Source organism: Hydra vulgaris, chromosome 02 (genome assembly GCF_038396675.1).
Source record: "Hydra vulgaris chromosome 02, alternate assembly HydraT2T_AEP".
Lineage (NCBI taxonomy): Eukaryota > Metazoa > Cnidaria > Hydrozoa > Anthoathecata > Hydridae > Hydra > Hydra vulgaris.
This window is the reverse complement of record NC_088921.1, coordinates 55,547,608-55,568,752: the sequence shown is the minus strand read 5'-3', so window position 1 is coordinate 55,568,752 and position 21,145 is coordinate 55,547,608. Positions and strand designations below refer to the sequence as shown.

The 21,145-nt window shown below is 28.2% G+C and overlaps 2 long non-coding RNA genes across 3 annotated transcripts; both read left to right on the top strand.

The window, feature by feature from the left end:
- Positions 1–4,221: 4,221 nt before the first annotated feature.
- LOC136077043 (uncharacterized) lies at positions 4,222–20,750 on the top strand. The gene is made up of 4 exons (XR_010636787.1): positions 4,222–4,400; positions 19,700–19,759; positions 20,244–20,352; positions 20,451–20,750. It is a non-coding gene; the product is annotated as an uncharacterized LOC136077043 (long non-coding RNA).
- Positions 6,477–14,415, top strand: LOC136077042 (uncharacterized). 2 transcript variants are annotated; one of them, XR_010636786.1, is made up of 3 exons: positions 6,477–7,335; positions 10,534–13,992; positions 14,233–14,415. It is a non-coding gene; the product is annotated as an uncharacterized LOC136077042 (long non-coding RNA). The 2 variants fall into 2 exon arrangements; XR_010636785.1 differs by lacking the exon at positions 6,477–7,335 and having other exon boundaries at positions 9,555–13,992.
- Positions 20,751–21,145: the final 395 nt, after the last annotated feature.

The following is a 21,145-nucleotide window of genomic DNA, read 5'->3' as shown; positions in this document are numbered from 1 at the left end:
CGATGCAACTATCGATCGTCTCTAAAATTATTATGGCATTGTAATTCGCCAAAACAAAAATAATTTAAATGCTATGAAATCTACTGTAAGAGCTACACTTTATCATGTTGCTTCATCAAAAAATGAAAATTTACATTTTCCTCACTGTCCAGAAGGTTCAGATAGTTGGTGTCGGTATAATCGTGACAAAGCAAACCATACCTCAACATACAGACCTGGTCCTGGCTTACCAATACCTATTGTTTGGAAACTTAAGCCAATTTATGATAAATTAAGTAGTGGCATTCTTTTAAAAAAATGTCTGCATGGCCTTACCCAAAATAAAAATGAGTCTTTTAACATGACAATATGGGAGCGTATATCAAAAGGCCATTATGTCTTGCTTACACATTTTCAGTTTGGCACTTTTGATGCAGTGGCCCATTTTAACATTGGTAGACAAGTTAGTGTTTTAGTTTTAGAAAAAATGAATTTCAGAACTGGAAAGTATTTGTTAGAATGATGTAAGAAAATTAATCAAAAGCGATTATACTTAGCCATATATAAAAACACAGAACGAGCAAAGAAACACAAACAAGTAATTTGTGGTAAAAAGAAGAGTCCATATGACGAATCTATTGAAAAAGAGCAAAACCCATATCAAACTGATGCATTTTTTATTTAACTTTTTTAATTATATATAGATTTGCATATTTATTTACACTATTTTGAAATTTTTTATCTTAGCATTTTTAAAAGCTGTTTTTCTCAGAAAAAGAGTTTTTAAGACCCCGGCCAGCATATCTAAATAACTAAAAGTGGTGTTAAGCTAAAATTTTAGGTATGAATTTGTTTGATTGTCTTTTGTGATTTAAACGTGACAGATTTTTATTTAAATTGAATCCAGTCATTAAATAGGTCAACAAAGTCATAAAATTTGGTCAAATATTTTACATGTACTTCGGTCCAATATATTAGCTTATTAAAAATTATTATGAAAAATCTGCTTCGCTCATATCACAGAACTACCTTGTTAGAACAAGTATGCAAAAAAGATTTTGTTAAAACTGTGTACATCTTTAGATACGTTGGCCGGGGTCTTTCAATATTTTGGTGTTTTTGGCACCTGCTACAGCTACCATTTTACCCAAAAAAAATTTTTTTTGTTTTTTTCAGTTAATTTTGTTATTTACTTTATGTATATGAAATTAAATTTATAAAATATTGATGTTTACTCAAAAAAAATTTTTCAGGGGTTTTCCACCTTAAACGTGTGAATTCTAAAAATAAGTGACTTAGTTAATCTCAAGGTGAGGAATTTAAATATATAAATAAAAAACTCATTTTATAATTAAAAAGTACCTAAATATCAATTATAAATGTTAAAATAATGGACACCTGCCCCAGTAAAATTTTTAGGTGTGCGGTAAATTATTAAAGCCTAAAATTTCAAATTTGGTCATTGTATGTTTGAAGAACATTGTGTGAAAAAATCATTTATGCCAAATACATAGTTTTGTAAATATTTTACTTTTGTACTAAAAATGTATATATAATTGTAGGGGCGGAGCACGATTTTTTGGTGTTTGAGTGAAATAACTTCCATCTAAGTTTTATACTCCATACCTTTGAATGTTCATACTTATGTTATTTAAGGATGTTTTGCAAAAAATTGCGTTGCAAAGAGCCTGGGAACAGAAATACCCTAAAAAGTAGAAATCATCCGCCCAAACGTCAAGGGAATTGATTTTTCCAAACAGAAAAATTACTTACTTTAATAAGACTAAAAATTGTACATATTTTTAAAATTTTGTCAAAAAATCATTTGGCATTTAGAAGGTATAACCATGTAAAGTTTACAACGCCCTCAAAACGAGGGGGTTGTTTAATTAGGTATGATTTCTAAATAAATCATTATTTTTCAATGAAATTTTATTACCTTAATGAAATTTCTACCTAGTTTAGGATATTAGAATTCATATTTCAAAAAATTAATTTCCCCCACGTTTTAGATTTCTAATTTTTAGGGTTTTTTTGTTCCCAAGTTCTTTGCAGCGCAAATTTTTGCAAAACATCTTTAAATGACATAAGTATGAACATTCAAAGGTTTGGAATATAGAACTTACCTGGAAGTTATTTAACTCAAACACCAAAAAATCGTGAATCCGCTCCTGAATTAAACGTGCAATTTTTTTTCCTAAGAGTAATTCCATTTCAAAACAACCAGGCCATACAACCCTAAATTCTCTGATTTTTTTTTCAATTTTCTCCAAAGTACTTTAAGAAAAAATGATAATTCCTACCTAAATCTAAATCTAAGTGGTTCTCAAGTTATGAAAGTTTTTTTAATGCATTTTTTGTTTCCTTTTTGTTCCTTGGTTCTTTGTCTTTTCCAATTATCAAAGTTTAATTGCTGAATTCAGACATATTCATCTAATTTAAATGTTGCAATTAGTTCTACATAAATAATGTAATTAATACTTGTGCATTTTTGAACTTGCAAGTATAACATTTTTTAATTCATTATCAAAATGATTTCATGTGATATTGGTAAAGTTTTGAAGTCAGAATGCCATAAAACCTCATACTCTAGAAATAAAGAGATTTTTTTACTACATGACCTAGACACTGATACTCGTCAAAACATTTTATGGAGATCTGAGTTGCGTGCTTGTGAAGAACTACTCAGCATTTGTAGTCACCATTTTCACTACTTTGGAAAAAGATTTGAAAAGAAAAATGGCAATTGTTGTAATGTTTATAAAGTGCATAAAAAAAATGAAAGGTAATTTGATTTCAAATATATTTTATGTAATTATATCAAAGAAACCTTTCTTTAATTTTCAAATTGTATTACTTTTCTGATGGATGTGGAGGACAGTATAAAAATTTTCAAAATCTATGCCATCACTCAGAAGATTTTTTATTGAAAGCTGAATGGATATTTTTTGCAACCAGTCATGGCAAATCTTCTTGTGATGCAATAGGTGATACAGTTAAACGAACAACAGCAAGAAAACGTCCAAAAAAAAATCAGATACTAACAATCGATGCAATGTTTGAATTTTGCACTCAAAAAACGCTCACAATAAAGTTCTTTAAAATTGATAAAGGAACTATATTTAATAATTAATGTTAGAGCTACATAAAATAAACGATTTGAGAAGGGAAAAACAATACCAGGAAGTCGAGGATTTCACCATTGCATACCAGTTTCGAAAGCATCTATGTTATTTAAAAAAACTAGTAACAATATAAATCCAAAATCTATAAATATAACTAAAAAATCAAGTTACCAAAGTTTAATAAATTTTGAGCTAATGCAGAAATGCAAATATTACGCATGTACACATGACTCGTTTTGGTGAATTGCAGCAGTTGAAGAAAAAGATGAAGAATATAATGATATAAAAATAAAGTTTATGCATCCACACGGTCCATTTGAACAGTTTTTCTGGCCGAAAAGGAATGATTATTGTTGGATACCAATCACCAATAACATTTTGGTGCACTTATTAATATAATAACATTAATAAGTGCACCAAAAATAATATCAGACAAATATGAACTTTCAAAAAAAGATTTTAACAAAATTATTAAGTATATATTTGTAAATCAATAATTTTTAATGGATATATTATAAAAAATTGTATATAAATTCAAGTATGCATCATTTTTATTTATTTTGAATACTACGATAAGCGAAATATGCTATATTTGCTTTTTTTGTAATATTTTTCATTTAATTTTTAAACTATGTGTTTGGCAGAAATATTTTTTTCACAAAATGTTTTTCAAACAAACAATGATCTAATTTGAAATTTTAGGCTTAAAAAATTTACTGCACACCTAAAAATTTTACCGGGGCAGGTGTCCATTATTTTAACATTTATAATTAATATTTAGGTACTTTTTTATTATAAAATGAGTTTTTTATTTATATATACAAATTCCTCACCTAGAAATAAACTAAGTCACTTATTTTTAGAACTCAAATGTTTATAGACTTGATTTTATAAGGAGAAATGTAAATTTAAAAATGGCGGAAAACGACCAAAACCATAATAGTAGCCAAAATTAAAACAACCATTACTCACGAACCGTTGGGAGTTAGACCTTGAAATTTTGGGATTTATCTTATTTTATAATGTACTAACTATGGTAAAAATATAAAAAAAATCCAAAGACATAGGGTTGCATTTTAAAAAAAAAATGGTTGTTTTGACGTGGAATTACTTAGTTATAATAATAGTTCCATATTAATTATGAAGCTTTTTGTAGTCTATATAGACTATGTATTTCAACGACGCACAGACTGTGTGTCGTTGTAATGCTTTATGTTACAAAAACAGTGAAAAAAGGATAAGTGATAGAAATTACAGATATTATGATTTACTATTCTGCAAAGTTTCATCAATACAGTAAGTTATGGAAATGATGTAATATTCTTATTAAGTGTGTGATCTATGTTATTAAATGTGTGATATATGTGTAATGTGATGCGTGATCTAAAATTTTACAACAAATTGTATTCTATTGTAGAAGATTCAAATTACTTTTTTTTTTAATTCATTATTTTTTTTTTAAATCAACAAAATATATTAAATACAATATTTACATATATATATATATATATATATATATATATATATATATATATATATATATATATATATATATATATATATATATATATATATATATATATATATATATATATATATATATAAGGTAAGTATGGGTATTAAGGCCCGGCGGGTAATAAGGCCCACAAATCCAAACTTAGGGAAAAAATAAATTGTGAAACTTTTTTTCGACATTAAAATATTAGAGTTATCTGGTTTTATCACTGGCAGCAAAAAAAAATCAGCATTTCTTTACCGCGCGTTCGACAAAGCAAGATTACTTTGTTAGTTTCGTCAAAAATTGCCTAAGTCTAATTTTTAAGATACGTGTTTTTACATTTTAAAATATTTTATAAAGCTTCTATTTTTTTCAATTGCATTTATTTGCATTAAGTACTTATTCGTTATCATTACTCATCATGTAATATTTATGCAAGTGTTGAAACAAAAGGATACATTATCGATAAACGTAACAGGTTCAAAGCGGGTAATAAGGCCCACTAAAAATCGGCCCACTGAATCTGGTCCTTCACCAGCTTCAGTCACCCAACCCAGTCCCTCAACAGTTTCAGTCGATCAACCTGAAATTAATCTTAATGCAAGTTTCAATGATTTAATGCCGAGTCCTGCTAAAAAGAAAAATATGGCTATGGTCGGTCGCAAAAAAAGTTTTAACTATGTTGCTAAAGCCCTAACGAAAGAAGATTTTTAATCTTCTACTTCTAAAGCTGTTAATAATAGAAATAAGGGCAAAGGAAAAGCAAATGTTTCTAAAGACCTGAAAAAAGATTATTCTCAATCTTCCACTTCTAAAGCTGTTAATAAAAAGAATAAAGGCAAAGGAAAACCAAGTGCAAAGAAAAGTAAGTCTGTAAGTGTGGATGTGAATGATTGGTTTTGTTTGCTATGCCAGCAAAAGTCTGTAGAAAGTATGCGACAATGTTGTAAATGTAAAGTATGGTACCACGAGGCGTGCATGGGGTATGATTCTGAAGATGAGGAAGAATTAGTATGTCCATTCTGCGAATAATAATGTTTTTCTTTGTAACATTTCTTTATTGAATTTTTTAATTTTCTGTTGTTATTCACTGTTGTATAAAAAATTGATTCTTTTAAAGTATATAAATATGCAAGGTTACTTATTATTTTATAAATGTGAGATAAACTATGCATTAATAGAATGTTTCCAAACTTTTTTCTGGTTTTTCTTTATTTATTTTTTGTATTTTTTACATGGGCCTTATTACCCGCATAAGGGGGTAATAAGGCCCAATTAAGGTATGTTACAAAAACATGAATAACTTTTGTTATAATTATTTCCTCAATATGCAGATAAGATTTTTACACAAAGGAATGATTAATCTTAAGCAGCAATCGAAAATATTTTTTTAAACTTAATTTTTAAAGCCTAAATGACCAAAAGTCTGTTAGGTGGGCCTTAATACCCATACTTACCTTACTTACCTGTAAAAGGTACATACATATATGTATATATATATATATATATATATATATATATATATATATATATATATATATATATATATATATATATATATATATATATATATATATATATATATATATATATTATGTATGTACCTTTTACAGTGTATTTTCGCGATAGATCCCTAAGGTTGCCTTTTTTATTATTTGTAAATGAGTCTTGATATATCTTTTTTGTAAGGTAGATAAAAATATTATCAAAATAAGTTTCGTCTTTTTTCATTTTGATTTAAATTCAATTTTCTGATTATAATTTGATTTGTAGTTTTACTTGTTTGTTCTAAGGTTTTAAAATCTTTAAATTATTTATTGATTTTCATAGGCGTGGGCTAAAACAGATAAATATATACTGCAACTGTTTGAAAAAACATTAATTCTTTTTTAAAAAATAAATTTTCATTTTACAAGGAAATATTTTGAGAGTCATTTTAACCAAACCGTTTGTGTCTTTCAATAGAGTAAAAGTACCACAAACAAGACAGTGCCCACTGCATATTACTCGCAAAGCGAGCACTTAGAGGAAAACTGAATATCTTAACTAAAATAAAAATATTTGCGAATTTTGATAGAGTTTTTTAATTTTTAGCTTTTCACAAACTTTACTTTTAACTTATAAAAAATAATTGGTGACTCGTGTAAAAATAAATCCTGAAAGAACTCTCTTGAAGCAATTTCAATTCCAAAATGCTTATAGACATCCTGCAAAATAAGGTCATCGAAAGCTAAAAATTGAAATTAAAAATACATTCAACTTGCAGTTTTATGCAGTGGGACGAAATAATTCAGGGGGATGGAAGTGTAGATTATTCAATCCGCATGAATAATTCCGATCCAATGCGTAAAAATCAAAACATTATATTATCAACTATTCCCAGTGAAAAATAAAACCGCGTCCCACATGGGTTCCGCGTGGGTTCCGTGTGGGATTGATGGGATTGACGTGGGACGGATTTTCCCATGTGGTATCCGTATGGAAATGTGTCACCTAAAACCCATGTGGGTAATCCCACATGGGTTACATGTGGGAACCATATGGTATTTACACACATGGGAAATCCCACGTGGGTTTCCTGTGGGATTTGCATGGGAATTAATTTGAAAGCTGGAAACTAAAAAAAAACTGTTTAAAAAAAACTAAAAAAATTTTTTAAATCGACAAAGCATTGCGTTACGTTAAATTTGTGTGAAAATATTTTATATTATATAGAGAATGGCAAGCAAGAATGTAAGTACCACGAATAATGTTTATCTTTCTTTATAGAAATAAGATTAAGATTTGTGCAAATAGACGTATTATTAGGATGATATAATAGTTATTTGAATATAGATCTTGAGTAAATTATTTGCAAACAATTAACTGATGCAAGTTGAAATGTTGTCAAAAACCAATCTTGCATGCATGGGACACTGCAGTGTCCCATGCATGTTAAATTTATTACGATTCAATAACTCAGATTGAATTTTAACTGAATTATTGTAAGCTTTGTAGGGGTTTCTTGTATATCAAATGTTGTTGTAAATAAAATAATATATATATATATATATATATATATATATATATATATATATATATATATATATATATATATATATATATATATATATATATATATATATATATATATATGTATATATATATATATATATAATTAATATTAAAACAATAAAATTGATACAAAGTTTCACTTTAAAACGAATATCATTAAAATTGTGATGATAATAGCATTAGGAAACTAGTATTTATGTATTATTATTATACTATAAATAAATAGTTTTTTAATTCATTTTATAAAATAGAGACTGATAACTGATAATTAATGGAAATAAATACAAATTTTAAAAATCATGTAAACTTCATTTATTATTTCTAAATACTATATTAATGTTAGTCTACAAAGTTAAAATTAATTTAGAGCATTGTTATTAGTTCTTTTGCGATTCGCACTTCCAGTTCCGTCTCTCAAATTTATAAAATAGGTGGTCAAAGCTTGCTCAATAGGTAGGTTCTCAGCATATCAATGCTTTTTTCTTACACTTTATAAAGAGAAATATGGCAAATTGATTACTTATTTTATCTAAATCTAGGGTCATCTATGCATAATGATGTCAGATGATGACCCGGTTTATTGAACACCTTCACCCTTTATCAAACTCAGTCAATTTTTTGCCATCTCCCATTGAAAATGATGTCAGTTTTTGTTATCATATTATGATGGTATATCTGAATTGTTAATATAATATAAAAAATGCATATTCCATCAATTTTTTTCTGGTTCAATTATACATTTATTCTCAACAGTACTAAAAGTAAAAAAAATAAACATAAATTGTTCTTTCAGATAAGTAAGCTAATTTCTGAATTTAAATTTTTATTCCTATGATCCTCTACAGTTTTAAGCAACAAAAGCAAGAAGTTTTTAGACCATATTGTTGGTGTAAATACCTCTAAAACCTGCTCATAGCTAACATAAATTGTTTTACTTTTTTTTTAAATAAAATATTTTACTTTTTTTTTTAAATCAATTTTTTAATTGACATTATTTTGGTTTCAACATCCCCTTTCCATTGTCAATTATTGTTAAACTCACACTGCCCCTCTATCTACTGGCATCATTTATGGATGATCCCATAGCCTAAATACTATATATATATATATATATATATATAGAACCCTTAGATGTTGTCCGAAAGTTTTTTCGATATTTTGTTGACAAAAAGTAAAAATTAAATTGCAAGACCGGAATTTTTTTTTTTTAATAATGATAGACTGCCTGCCCCAACCAAACCCTCAGTCGATGTAGCAGCACTCCCTTGCGGGTCAGGCTATTTGTCAGTCGATGTAGCAGCACTCCCTTGCGAGTCAGGCTATTTGTCAGTCGATGTAGCAGCACTCCCTTGCGAGTCAGGCTATTTGTCAGTCGATGTAGCAGCACTCCCTTGCGAGTCAGGCTATAAGATAGTCGATGTAGCAACACTCCGCGCATGATTTACAGTAAAAAAAATTAAAATAAAAACATTTTATTAAAAAAAATAAAAATAAAAACATTGTTTATATTGTTAAAAACATTCAAAATGTTATAAAAACATTCAGAATGTTTTTAAAAACATTCTGGTCAATTAAATTTGCGTTTTTGTGGTTTTTTAAAAAAACGAATAATTTGTAATTAAATTAATGGTTTTTACTTTCGTCCAACACGGAAATGTTGGACGAAAGTCAAAAGTAATTAAAAGTGACGTATGTGTTGGCGTAAGAATCACTTTTTTACTTCCGCTCTTCCTAAAGCCAACAAACTATAGAACTATATATATATATATATATATATATATATATATATATATATATATATATATATATATATATATATATATATATATATATATATATATTCTTTTTACTTTATTTACAACACCATTTAATATACAACAAACCCTTACAAAGCTTACAATAATTCAGTTAAAATTCAATCTGAGTTATTGAAACGTAATAAATTTAACATCATTAGAAAAGTAAAGCTGTCATCATTTAAAATGTAAAGGGTGTTGTCAAAATATGTTGAAAGTAAAATTAAGTTACTAATAAAATCACGTTCAACAATGATTAATATTCTTACTGTAGTAAGAATTAGTACTATTTAACAAATTTGAACAAATAGATATAAAATAGTGAAAAACAATGAACAAATAAGAACTTGAACTTGAACTAAATCTTGAATTTGAATTAATTGGTATTAATTTGTTCAAGCATAACCCTAAAAAATAAGTTTATATAATAAATTTTATGTATAACTAGTTATACATATAGTTAACTATCAGGAGTTATATGTATAACTGCATGCACTTTAAAGCATTTTATTTAATTTATATGTTACTTTAGATCATATTACTTTGAATACTGGACCCAGAGACTTTATTCCCAATAACACTGGTACTCCAGATTAAAAATTGAAAAGTTTCTGTAAATATCCTGTTTTTGTTCCTCAATGTACTTCGTAAGTCCCTTAAGTTTTATGAACCTTATTATATATAAAGTGAAAGTTTTGGAGCCTAAAAAAAGTTACAGAAACCACCCTATCTCCCCCCTATTTTAATATTTTTTTTTAATAAAGAAAATTTGACTTTCAAACCAGTATTTCTTTGTGGGACACTGCAGTGTCCCATGCATGCATGCTTAGTTTTTGACAACATTTGAAATTGCATCAGTCAATTGTTTGCAGATAATATACTCAAGAACTATATTCAAATATCATATGAACATCTTAGAGAATGTTCATATGATATTTGAACATCACAAATTTAATAATATTGTTGTGATATGTTATATAAATAATACCATATTAGATTATGATATGAAAATAAGATAAGATATAAAGGCAATGATCAAAGAATAAACTTACTTATAGAAATTTAGATGTTTGTTTATTAGTTTCAGAATATTATATTATGTGTGACCGCGGCTTTCTATGGGCCTTGACATCGCGCAACAAAGTTGTTAAACTGAAGGCCAATTCCTAATACTGTGTTTACATTTTCATCTTTTAACATTAGACGAAAGTTTGTGTTCGCGCTTTTTTAATAAATCTTTAAAATTTGATTGGTTTATAAAGTAGATAGCGCAACTTCAAGACGAAAACGTTGTAAGGTTCAAGGCGTTAACATTGTAAGGTAATAATATTGTCAAACTAACGATAAGTTTTTTTAATAATTAAAATGCCTTAAAAATGCCTATAAATTGCTGTGTATCTCTTATACAATTTATACAACTACAACTACAATACCAATTACAACTACAACAAAATTATCAATACTCAACCACAACAAAGTATCAATTTATAAATTCCCGAAGAATCTAGAGGAGAGAAAAAGATGTAGTGAAGCTATCCCAAGAACTGGTTTTATTGTTACAGACTATAAAGCAGTATGTCAACTGCATTGGCAAAATGAAGCACCTTTTGAAAGCAAATATGGGAAGCAACGACCTTTAAACCCACCATCTGTTTTTAAAAATATTCCGCCTAGTTGTTTAGCCACACCAGCAAGTAAAGTTAGAAAAACTGTAACTTCAAGCGGTTTTCGAAGCATTTTACCAGATGAGTTAAATGATTTTCTAAAAGAGGATGAACTTATATTTGACTATATTCAATCTTTGTTAAGTGATAATAACGATGTTATTGTTTTCCAGCTTAATAAAAAAAGTTTACACATACAATCAAAAATGTACAAACTTGGTGTTCCATTATTTATTTTAGTAATTTTCAATGATTATTATTTGTAGCTAACCATAATGGCACAACTTGTAATATTTCATCTTTAGCTGTAAACAAATTAAAGTTAATAAATTGTTTTTAATCAGCTTTATTTAAAGCAGTTAGATTTTTAAAAAATAAAGAAAGTTTGCTTCAGTCAAATATTCTATTCGAATACCTTAATGCTATGAGAAAAGTTAATGTTGGTGAAGTTTTATATCCTTCAGATATTATATGTAGAGCATATGAGTATTTTGCTATGCAACGAAGTTTAGATGATTGTTTGTGTATTGACTACAAGTTGCCAAGTATAAGGACTTTAACATGATTGGCTTCAAAAATAAGCTCAATGGAGGACCTAAGTTTCATAAATAGTATTTTTATGAATTTAAATCCATTAAAAAGAACTTCCATACTACTAATTGATAAGGTCTATGTCAAAGCTTCATTACTTTACCAAAGAGGTGCTTTGTTTGGTCAAGCAGTAAACTACCCTGAAAAGGTAGCTAAAACAATTTTATCATTTATGATTAAATGTCTTTTTGGAGGTCCAGAATTTATATGTAGAGCTCAACCTATTGCAAATCTTTCCTCTGAATTTCAGTTTGCTCAATGTCAACAAATTGTTGATACGATAAATAATATTGAAAATAGTAAGACACTGGTAATAATTACTGATGGTAACCGTGTAAATCAAAGATTTTTTGGAATGTTTAAAACAGTTGATAGTAAACCATGGTTAACAACGTCAGGTATATATTTATTGTATGATTATGTGCATCTCTTAAAATTTATACAAAACAATTGGTTGACAAAAAAGACTAGCGAACTTCAATTTTTGAACAATAAAGAACTGGCTTTGGCTAAGTGGAGTGATTTAGAAACTTTATATAAAACTGAGTGTAATAGTCTTTTTAAACTCTCTAAACTTACAGCTAAATCAGTTTATCCAAAACCAATAGAGAGACAATCTGTAAAGTTTTGTTTGTCTGTTTTTTGTGAAGAAACAGTAGCTGCATTAAGAACCCATCCAGAGATTGAAAATATAGCATTGTTGTTAATGTCAAAGCACCTGGTGCTGGCATTTGGTTTAGAAATAAATTATGTGGAGAAATCCATTCAGTTGGTGATCAACAGTTACAACTGCTAAGAGATATTGCTGAACTGTCAAATTTTATGAAACCTACAGGTAAGCGTGTAAAACAGCTTACGCTAGATACTAGCAATGCAATAGCGCATTCATGTTATGGCTTTATTGATCTTGAGAAACTTTGTTGAGTAATTGAGCAAAGTATGTCTTATTAGGTTGGTTTTCAACAGATCCACTTCGAAAAAGCTTCTAAGCTTCGACAGGGATCTGGAGGTACTTACTTTATAAATGCTAAATCTGTAATTGAAAAAATTAATATTCAACATACTAAATTGATATTACAACTTGACATTCCTGTTGATGGTATCGATGGTCATACTTGTGACATGTTTTAGAGATATTTCTACTGATGAAAAAGAACTTCTGGATAATATACATGATCTTGAAAGCTCAGTTAATAAATCTACATTAGTGGCTATAGTTTACATTGCTGGCTATGTGCAAAAAAGTGTAATAAAAATTTATGATGATTCTACCAATTATTATTATAAATATGAAAGTTATCTGTATAGCCTAAACAGAGGCTGACTTGAAATTCCTTCTGATACTCTTTTCTAATGGTCAATATTTTGCTTTTTTTTTTCAAGGTGCTACTGACCCTTTATGCAGAACAATTTGTGTTACTCAGTTTCAGTTCATTTCTGCTAAATATAAATTTAAAATCACAAAAAAACAATGCAGAGTATATTCTAATATTCTGCTAAAGAATTACTCACTAATTACCACTCCCAAAATACTGAAGCTATCATAATTTATATGAAAATTAGTTTAGTAATTTATTATGCTATTTACTTGTTATGTTTTTTTATTTTCTCATTAGCCTATATGTCTCTCAATATGTTTGGATTTGTAAATATTTACTCTGTTGAGATATATTGATAAAACTTTTTTTTGCTTGAATCAACTTTTGTTGGTGTTTTTTATTGTTGGTGATTTTTATTGTTACCATTTTTAGCAAAAAAAATTAAAAATACAGTTATCTTTCTAATATATATATATACTTTGTTATGGTTCTGCTTGTTATTTTAATATTTCATAAATACTTTTAATATTTCATAAATATTCTTAATGAAATTTGAAATACAAAAAATATGATTATCTTTTAACAATTTTTTGGTTTCTTTTTATATTTCCGTCTTTACTAGAGGTTATTATTAGAAACCATTACACCCTATCTAATATAAAAATATATCAATATAAGTAAAAGTTAAAGTTTAATCGGCCTTCAGTTTTTACGGCATTTTGCGCGATGTCAAGGCCTGTTATTATAGAAGGCCGTGTGTGTGACGAAAAAGTAAAGATACTTTTGCATCCAGTGGCTATTGCACCCAACGTCTACATCATTGAAAAAGTAGGTTTTTACATTTTTGTTTTTGTTTTTTTGTTTAACTACTTATCCTAATTGATCACTTTTTTTCAGGATTCTCCTCATGGGTTCAAGCTCATTACGCATAATATGTGTTTAATTACCCATAATACTTTAGTCATTGTAAGTAATAAATTAGGAAATAATTATTTGTAAAATATTGTAGTCTCTCTCTCTCTCTCTCTCTCTCTCTCCTCTCTCTCTCTCTCTCTCTCTCTCTCTCTCTCTCTCTCTCTCTCTCTCTCTCTCTCTCTATATATATATATATATATATATATATATATATATATATATATATATATATATATATATTTATATTTATATTTATATTTATATATATTTGTATTTTTATTTTTTTTTTAGAAAATGTTTGAAGAAAGTTAGAAGATACTAAAAACCTTGGTATTATGCAAGCCAAAGCGATTTAATTAATTCAATCGACAAAAAACGGCGTGTAAATCGCAAAAGAAAAAATAATATTTGTAATATTCTTTTTGGATGTATTGATTAATAGCATTTATTTTAAAATAAATTCATTTTGCAACACGTTTTTTAATTTTATAAAATTTCGTCATAATAGTTTAAGGTAAATCCCACATAGGTTATAGGTGGAAAACATCACATGTAAAAGATCAAAAATGTTGCACATTTTGAATACCAAATGGGATAAAGTAGCAAATACCAGATTAAGTTAAACCTCTCTGAAAGCTTCGATGATTAATTTTAAATTACTATTTAAGTAATTTTTAAATTAAAAGATTTTTAAAAATTATCATAGAAGCATTCGGACTTTTGTCTAGTATTGACTACTTTTATACCATTTGGATTAAAATATGTGGCATTTAAGATCTATAACATGTAGTATTTTCCACCTATATCCCCTGTAGGATTTACCACATAAAACCCATGTGGGATTTACCATATGAAACCCACATGGGACAAAATAATAATCCCCATATGGGTTACATATGGTAAAAACCCACGCGTATACCATATGGGATTTACCATATGGAATCCATGTGGGATTTACCAAATGAAACCCACATGGGACAAAATAATAATCCCCACATGGGTTACATATGGAAAAAATCCACACGTATCCCATGTGCGCTTTTTCACTGGGTTTTCGTAACAATTCTAATGGCTATAACTTAAAAACGTATCCTCGTTTTAAGCTTTGCACATGAACTGGAATAATTCAGTCAACTGGAATAATCTACCACATACACCGTAGTATTCGGTAATTACGGAAATTTTTAAGTAACTTGCTTGTTAGTGCGAGTATTAAATTTTTTTTTTTTTTGTTAAACTTGAAAAAATTTTTTGTTAAACTTAAAGAAAAAAAACTTGAAAAAAGTTATTTTTAAAAAACTTTTTTTATAATTTACCAATCTCTCTCTCTCTCTCTCTCTCTCTCTCTCTCTCTCTCTCTCTCTCTCTACATACATACATACAAACATACAAAAAAACATACATACATATATACATACATACATACATACATACATACATACATACATACATACATACATACATACATACATAAATACATACATACATAAATACATACATACATACATACATACATACATACATATATATATATATATATATATATATATATATATACATGTATGTATATATATATATATATATATGTATGTATATATATGTATATATATATATATATATATGTATATATAAGTATATATGTAAATATATATGTAAATATATATGTAAATATATATATATATATATATATATATATATATATATAATATATATATATATATATATATATATATATATATTAGGACGTCCCAGCCGCCCCAACTTTTTTCAAAATCGCTGTTCAAAATTTTGCAACTGTGTTTCATTATATATACACCGGAAATATATGTGTTTTTATGATTTTTATACACAAATATTTTTGATTTCTTGATTTGATTTTGGTTGCAACTTCTGAATTGGGAAACTGCTCAATTATCTTTCCGGACAATAATACTATTTTCATAGTGTACAGAAGTTTTCCCATCCATCTTGCTTTGTGCAAAGCTCCAGGGTGCTTCATGCTAAACTTCTGAGGTTCGGATCCTATTGTAACTAATAACAGGTTGATTTTAATAAGTTTTTGGTAATCCTCGCGAGTGAAGGAATTCATCTAACGCTAGGAATTCACGGTAGCAATTTGTTAAGCTTTCTTGTTCCTTTTCAGTTGCTCTAGCAAGTTCAGGATAGTAAAAGTTTGCTTTATTAACTGGTGGAAGTTGTAAGTAGTGGCTCTTGAATTTGCAACAATTTATAATCATTATCACTAATTAAAGCAAGTCTATTTAATCAATTAAAAAAACCTTTTTTTTTAATGATGTTGTTAAAGCATTAGGCTTACCTTTTAAAAAGTTAAATGTTTGGACCAGATAAAACCTCTATATTTAATGAATCCCAAAAGTCTCTAAGCATGACTTCTCCTACATGCCTGTGGCATGCAAACCACAACAAGGGGCGGTCTAGTTCTTTCTTCAGGCAGACACATGCTGCAGTATGCTGTCCTGTGATGTAAAGAAAGAATTAATTAATTCTTTAATAAAACTATATTTAACAGCCTTACAATTAGTCCATTACTAAAACCTCCAAAATATTTGTAATCCTAGAGTTTGTGCAAAAATGATTTGTCCTAGAGTTTGTGCAAAAATGAAATTTCATAAATTATTAACATTTCACAAATTTAATAAATAATTGCTATGTTAAAGCCTAAGCTCTATTCGAGGTGTTGTGTCGAAGACCATGTCTATGATGTTTTTGTCACATTTACAATCTACAAGCAGATTTTTTGTTGCAACAGAGACAACTTTACCATGTTTCAGATCAGCTTTTGTGGTTGAACTTGGAAGGGCTGGCACACCAAGAAGTTTAGTTCCATTTACTTCCGATACTAAAATAGGTAGACGATCATCGGTGTCTTTGTAGTCCAGGAAAGCCATTAGTTTTCCGTCCCAATGTACCACCATTTTTGGAGATGATTTCCATTTGCATTTTATTCGTTGGCTGATATGGGGCAGTATTGATGTTCGATATCGATGGGCTGAACTGGAACTTAGATTTATTTTTGAAACATCTCCTCCGCAGACAGATAACATCAAATGTACGAATGATTTCATCTTAGTATTACTAATGTTATTCCTCACACTCCAGGAAATAACATTTGAATTCTTGAGAATATCATGTGGGACAAATATGTGTTCACCAGATTTAATTTCCCTTTTGTGTCGCCGTTCAATTTCAGAGCAAGCCGATCTGGGTCCAGCAGTCCCCCCAACCGATTCATAACAAGAATTACTGGTTATCTCAAACTCATCAGTTTCTTTGAACATTATCGAATGGTCTCTTTTGGGATAAGCTTTATCATAGGTTCTTTTCTACCTTTTCTCAACGACTTTTGAATTTGTCAATTCCTGAATAAGATGCTTTCCTATTAGTTATCATGCTTTGCATGAAAGCAATGTCTGCATCGATGGATTCTTTTTCCTTTGTTGTTTTATGTCGTTTTTGAACTTCCATATCTTGGAGAACGATTTCTTATAAAATTTCATGGTAGCATCTAATGTTGACATAAATTTCTTGATTCCTGGGTTATCCAAATGTCTTCGATTTTCATTGTATTTCATTAACTTCATAAATTCATTATATTCTTCTTTAATTATTTTGCTAATGTTGTTTCTTCCACTTATTAGAGGGATGTTTGACTTCAAATAATGCTTCAGGACCTTATCAATTGTAACAGATAATGCATCATTAAAGTTTAAACCCTTAAGGTTTGCAAGCAGGCAAAGAATTACTTGCTTCTTTGTTGGTAGTTTATGTCCCTTGATTTCCTTGTCGTTGATTACAGGAGTGGTCCCTAATATCATTTTTATATATCGATCATTATGTCTAGTTTCCATTATGATACATTTATATTATATATTAATCATTAGTAATCTAAAAAATAATCAAAGTTAGTTAAATAACGATACTAAACAAAGATAAAATAAATACTCATAAGATATTGTTACAAAAAATGTATATTTTTCACAGTATCAAACTTTATGTCGCTTGTGCTAACTCATATGTGATCAGATTGCAGGAAAAAATTAGTAGCCGTTGTTTTTAGGCCCAAAGGCCTTACCAAAAACTTGAACTGCTATCCACGACCAAATTTTGAGTTTTGTGGGGCAGCTGGAACGCCCTAATATATATATATACATATATATATATATATATATATATATATATATATATATATATATATATATATATATATATATATATATATATATATATATATATATATATATATATATATATATATATGTATAAAGAGCCGGCTCGTAGCGTGTGCGAAACACACAGGCGCAGCATTAAAAAGGCTCAAAATTAAAATTCTGCTTAGAAACAAAATATATAGGCAAAATATTTCTAGATCTATAACATGCAGAAGGTACTAAGTGCATTTTTGTAAAAACTGAGTTATATCCTTTGTCCAATCCCAATCAGTTTTTTTTCAATGTTTTCTGCTAACCAATCAGACGAAAGTTTACATTAATAATACTAGTTAATATACATTAATTTTTCATCTAAAAATGCTCGCTTTTCCTAACAAATCCAGGCAGATCCTTGCCAAAAGTTATAGGCTCACTAAGTCTTCGGGCCCACTTGAGTTTGACGCCATGTCTGAAACTCATTCCAGAATGAATCTAGTGTAAACAAAATAAGTATGCTATTATTCAATTCAATCAGAAATGAGGTCAAGTAGTAAACTGATTATATAAATTGATATTTGGTTTCAACTCATTTTATAAATTGATATTTGGTGGATATTTTTGAAAGAATACCCAAGTATGATTATACTTAGATTTATAAAATAAACTTATATACATTTTATAAACAATATGAAAGGTAAAAAAATTGGTGTACAGAAGCGTATAGTTGATATAAATTCACAAGTCTTTTATATTCTTTGTGACTGCATAATTTTTTCTTTGCAACTACTAAGCGTTGGCAAATTTTTGAATCAAAATATTGCAAATTAACAGTAAAGTCGTTAAGTAAAGTCATGTGAGTGCTGTTCGTGCTCTAAAATTAGGATTAAAAGAAATTTATTGTGCATTGAAAGAAGTTGTTAACATTGAAAAGGATTCTATTACTAAATTAACTGCTGAATCACTATTAAATGTATCTTTGACAACTTGTTTATCTTTAAACTTTTTCCTTGCAAATCTAAACTTAAACTTATTACATTACTGTTTTGTTTTTTTATTGAAAATTCATTTTTTAATCATTGATTTTAAATACAGTGCTTTTGTATCCTTAAAACATTTTGCTTAAATGGAGTTTCAAAATAGACGGGCTGCAGCTGTTTAGCTAGAAAATGTTAATGAGAATAAGCAAAAAGTGGATGGCGTGGTGCCAGTAAGATGGTTGAAAAGGCAGAGAAAAACTTGTATTGGCCACAAGCCATAAATGTACTAAAGTAAAAAAATTCTCCACGCAACAAAGAGCTAAGGTATTAATATAATCTAGTCTCAATAAAGTTAATCGCAGGTAAGTGTTTTAAAAGGTTTTACTGTTTAATTTTGGATTCCAACACATGAGCAAGGCTAAAATACGCATATAGTTAGATTTTATAAGCATTTAATATGTCACCTAAATTTTTTTTTGTGTTGCGCTTAAAGAACGTTGTTTATTACATATTAAATTAAAATATTTAATTCCAGACAAAAAAAAATCTGTAAATAATTTCTGTCTGTATTTACGTAAAAAATGCACATAATGATAACAGATTTATTTTTAGAATCGTTGGCAAAACTTTTGGTTTGGATACAAAAGACCAAGTGAAAATGATACTGGAGAGGTACACTTTCTTATAGCTAAACATCACTGCAGCTTTCTAGTCTTTGTTTTTGTTTATGTGTACTTCATCTGTGTTGCTAATGATATCGCCAGTTTTTATAATTTTATGTTGTTAAGTAAAGCATCATTATGTTTTAGGCTAAAATACAGCTTTGAATAATAATTTTATCCAGTTTAAATAAAAAACAACTTTTAATGTGTATTAGCTGAGTTATCTTTTTGCTTTTGATTATCTTAAGTCAATAACGGATTTTTAAATTGTTTTGGGTCGACAACACTTAATTTCAGCAAAATTAAATTAAAAAGTAACGTCATACAAGACATAAAAATTTCAATATCTGTTTTCAATAACTTTGTTTTCATAGCAAATCTGAGAAGTGCAAATGTTTAGCTTGGTTTAAGTACTACATAATAATTTACATCGTTCTACAGTCATTTTGATGGTCGTAAATTTCTTTAGCATACTCATTTTTATATATTTTTAGACCGTTTACCGTTGGAATCTTGTCTCAATTTAACCTAGTGGAGACAAAAAGAAAGGACCAAGAAACAAGAAGGGGTTGAAAGGATCAGCCCTTTTTGAATTAATAGTCAGTAAGTCTAATGTGTTTCACTCAGCTGATCAAATTTTATTTGCTTTTTTGAATTACATTAAAACAAGAGAATGTTTTTCATGTTCACTTGTTTTTTAGACGTCGTAGCCAGCTCGTTTAAAAAGAGTTCTCAACGTGAATTAGTTAATTTTATCATTCTCGACGTGAAATAGTTAATTTTATTGGTGCGTAAGCAACAACGCCAAGAAACAGAGCTCGCTCAAGAAACAGAAGAGAAAGATGAAGAAAACAATAAATCTGGAGATGAATCTGCTGATGACTCAAATTAATATATTCTATTGAACAATTCTTCTGTTTTATTTATAAATAATTCTTCTATGTTAAAACATATAAAAGATGTAGAAAATGCTTCCTCTTTCATATTGATATCTAAAAGAGGTTTTTTTTCTCGGCATCGGAAAAAGCTTCTTGTCACACTTTTTATGAAGAGCTGTAATCATTTTCATTCAATAAAAACAGCTTTTCATATATGAAAAGCAGGAGTACTATAGTATATAGGATACTATAGTATCTTTATAAATATGACAAAAAAAGTCTTTCCGACGCCGAGAAAAAAAAACCTTTTCAGATAAACATAATCAACTAAAAAAAAAGGCGTCTTAAAGACGTATTTTTCACGTCTTTTTATGACAAGATTAAGACATAAAAGACGTTTTTTGATGTTGAAAAAAGATGTCTTTTAGATTTGCATAATCGACTAAAAAAAGACGTCTTTGAGACATCGTAAATAAGACTTTTAAAGACGTCTTTTTAACGTCTTTTTTCCCACTGGG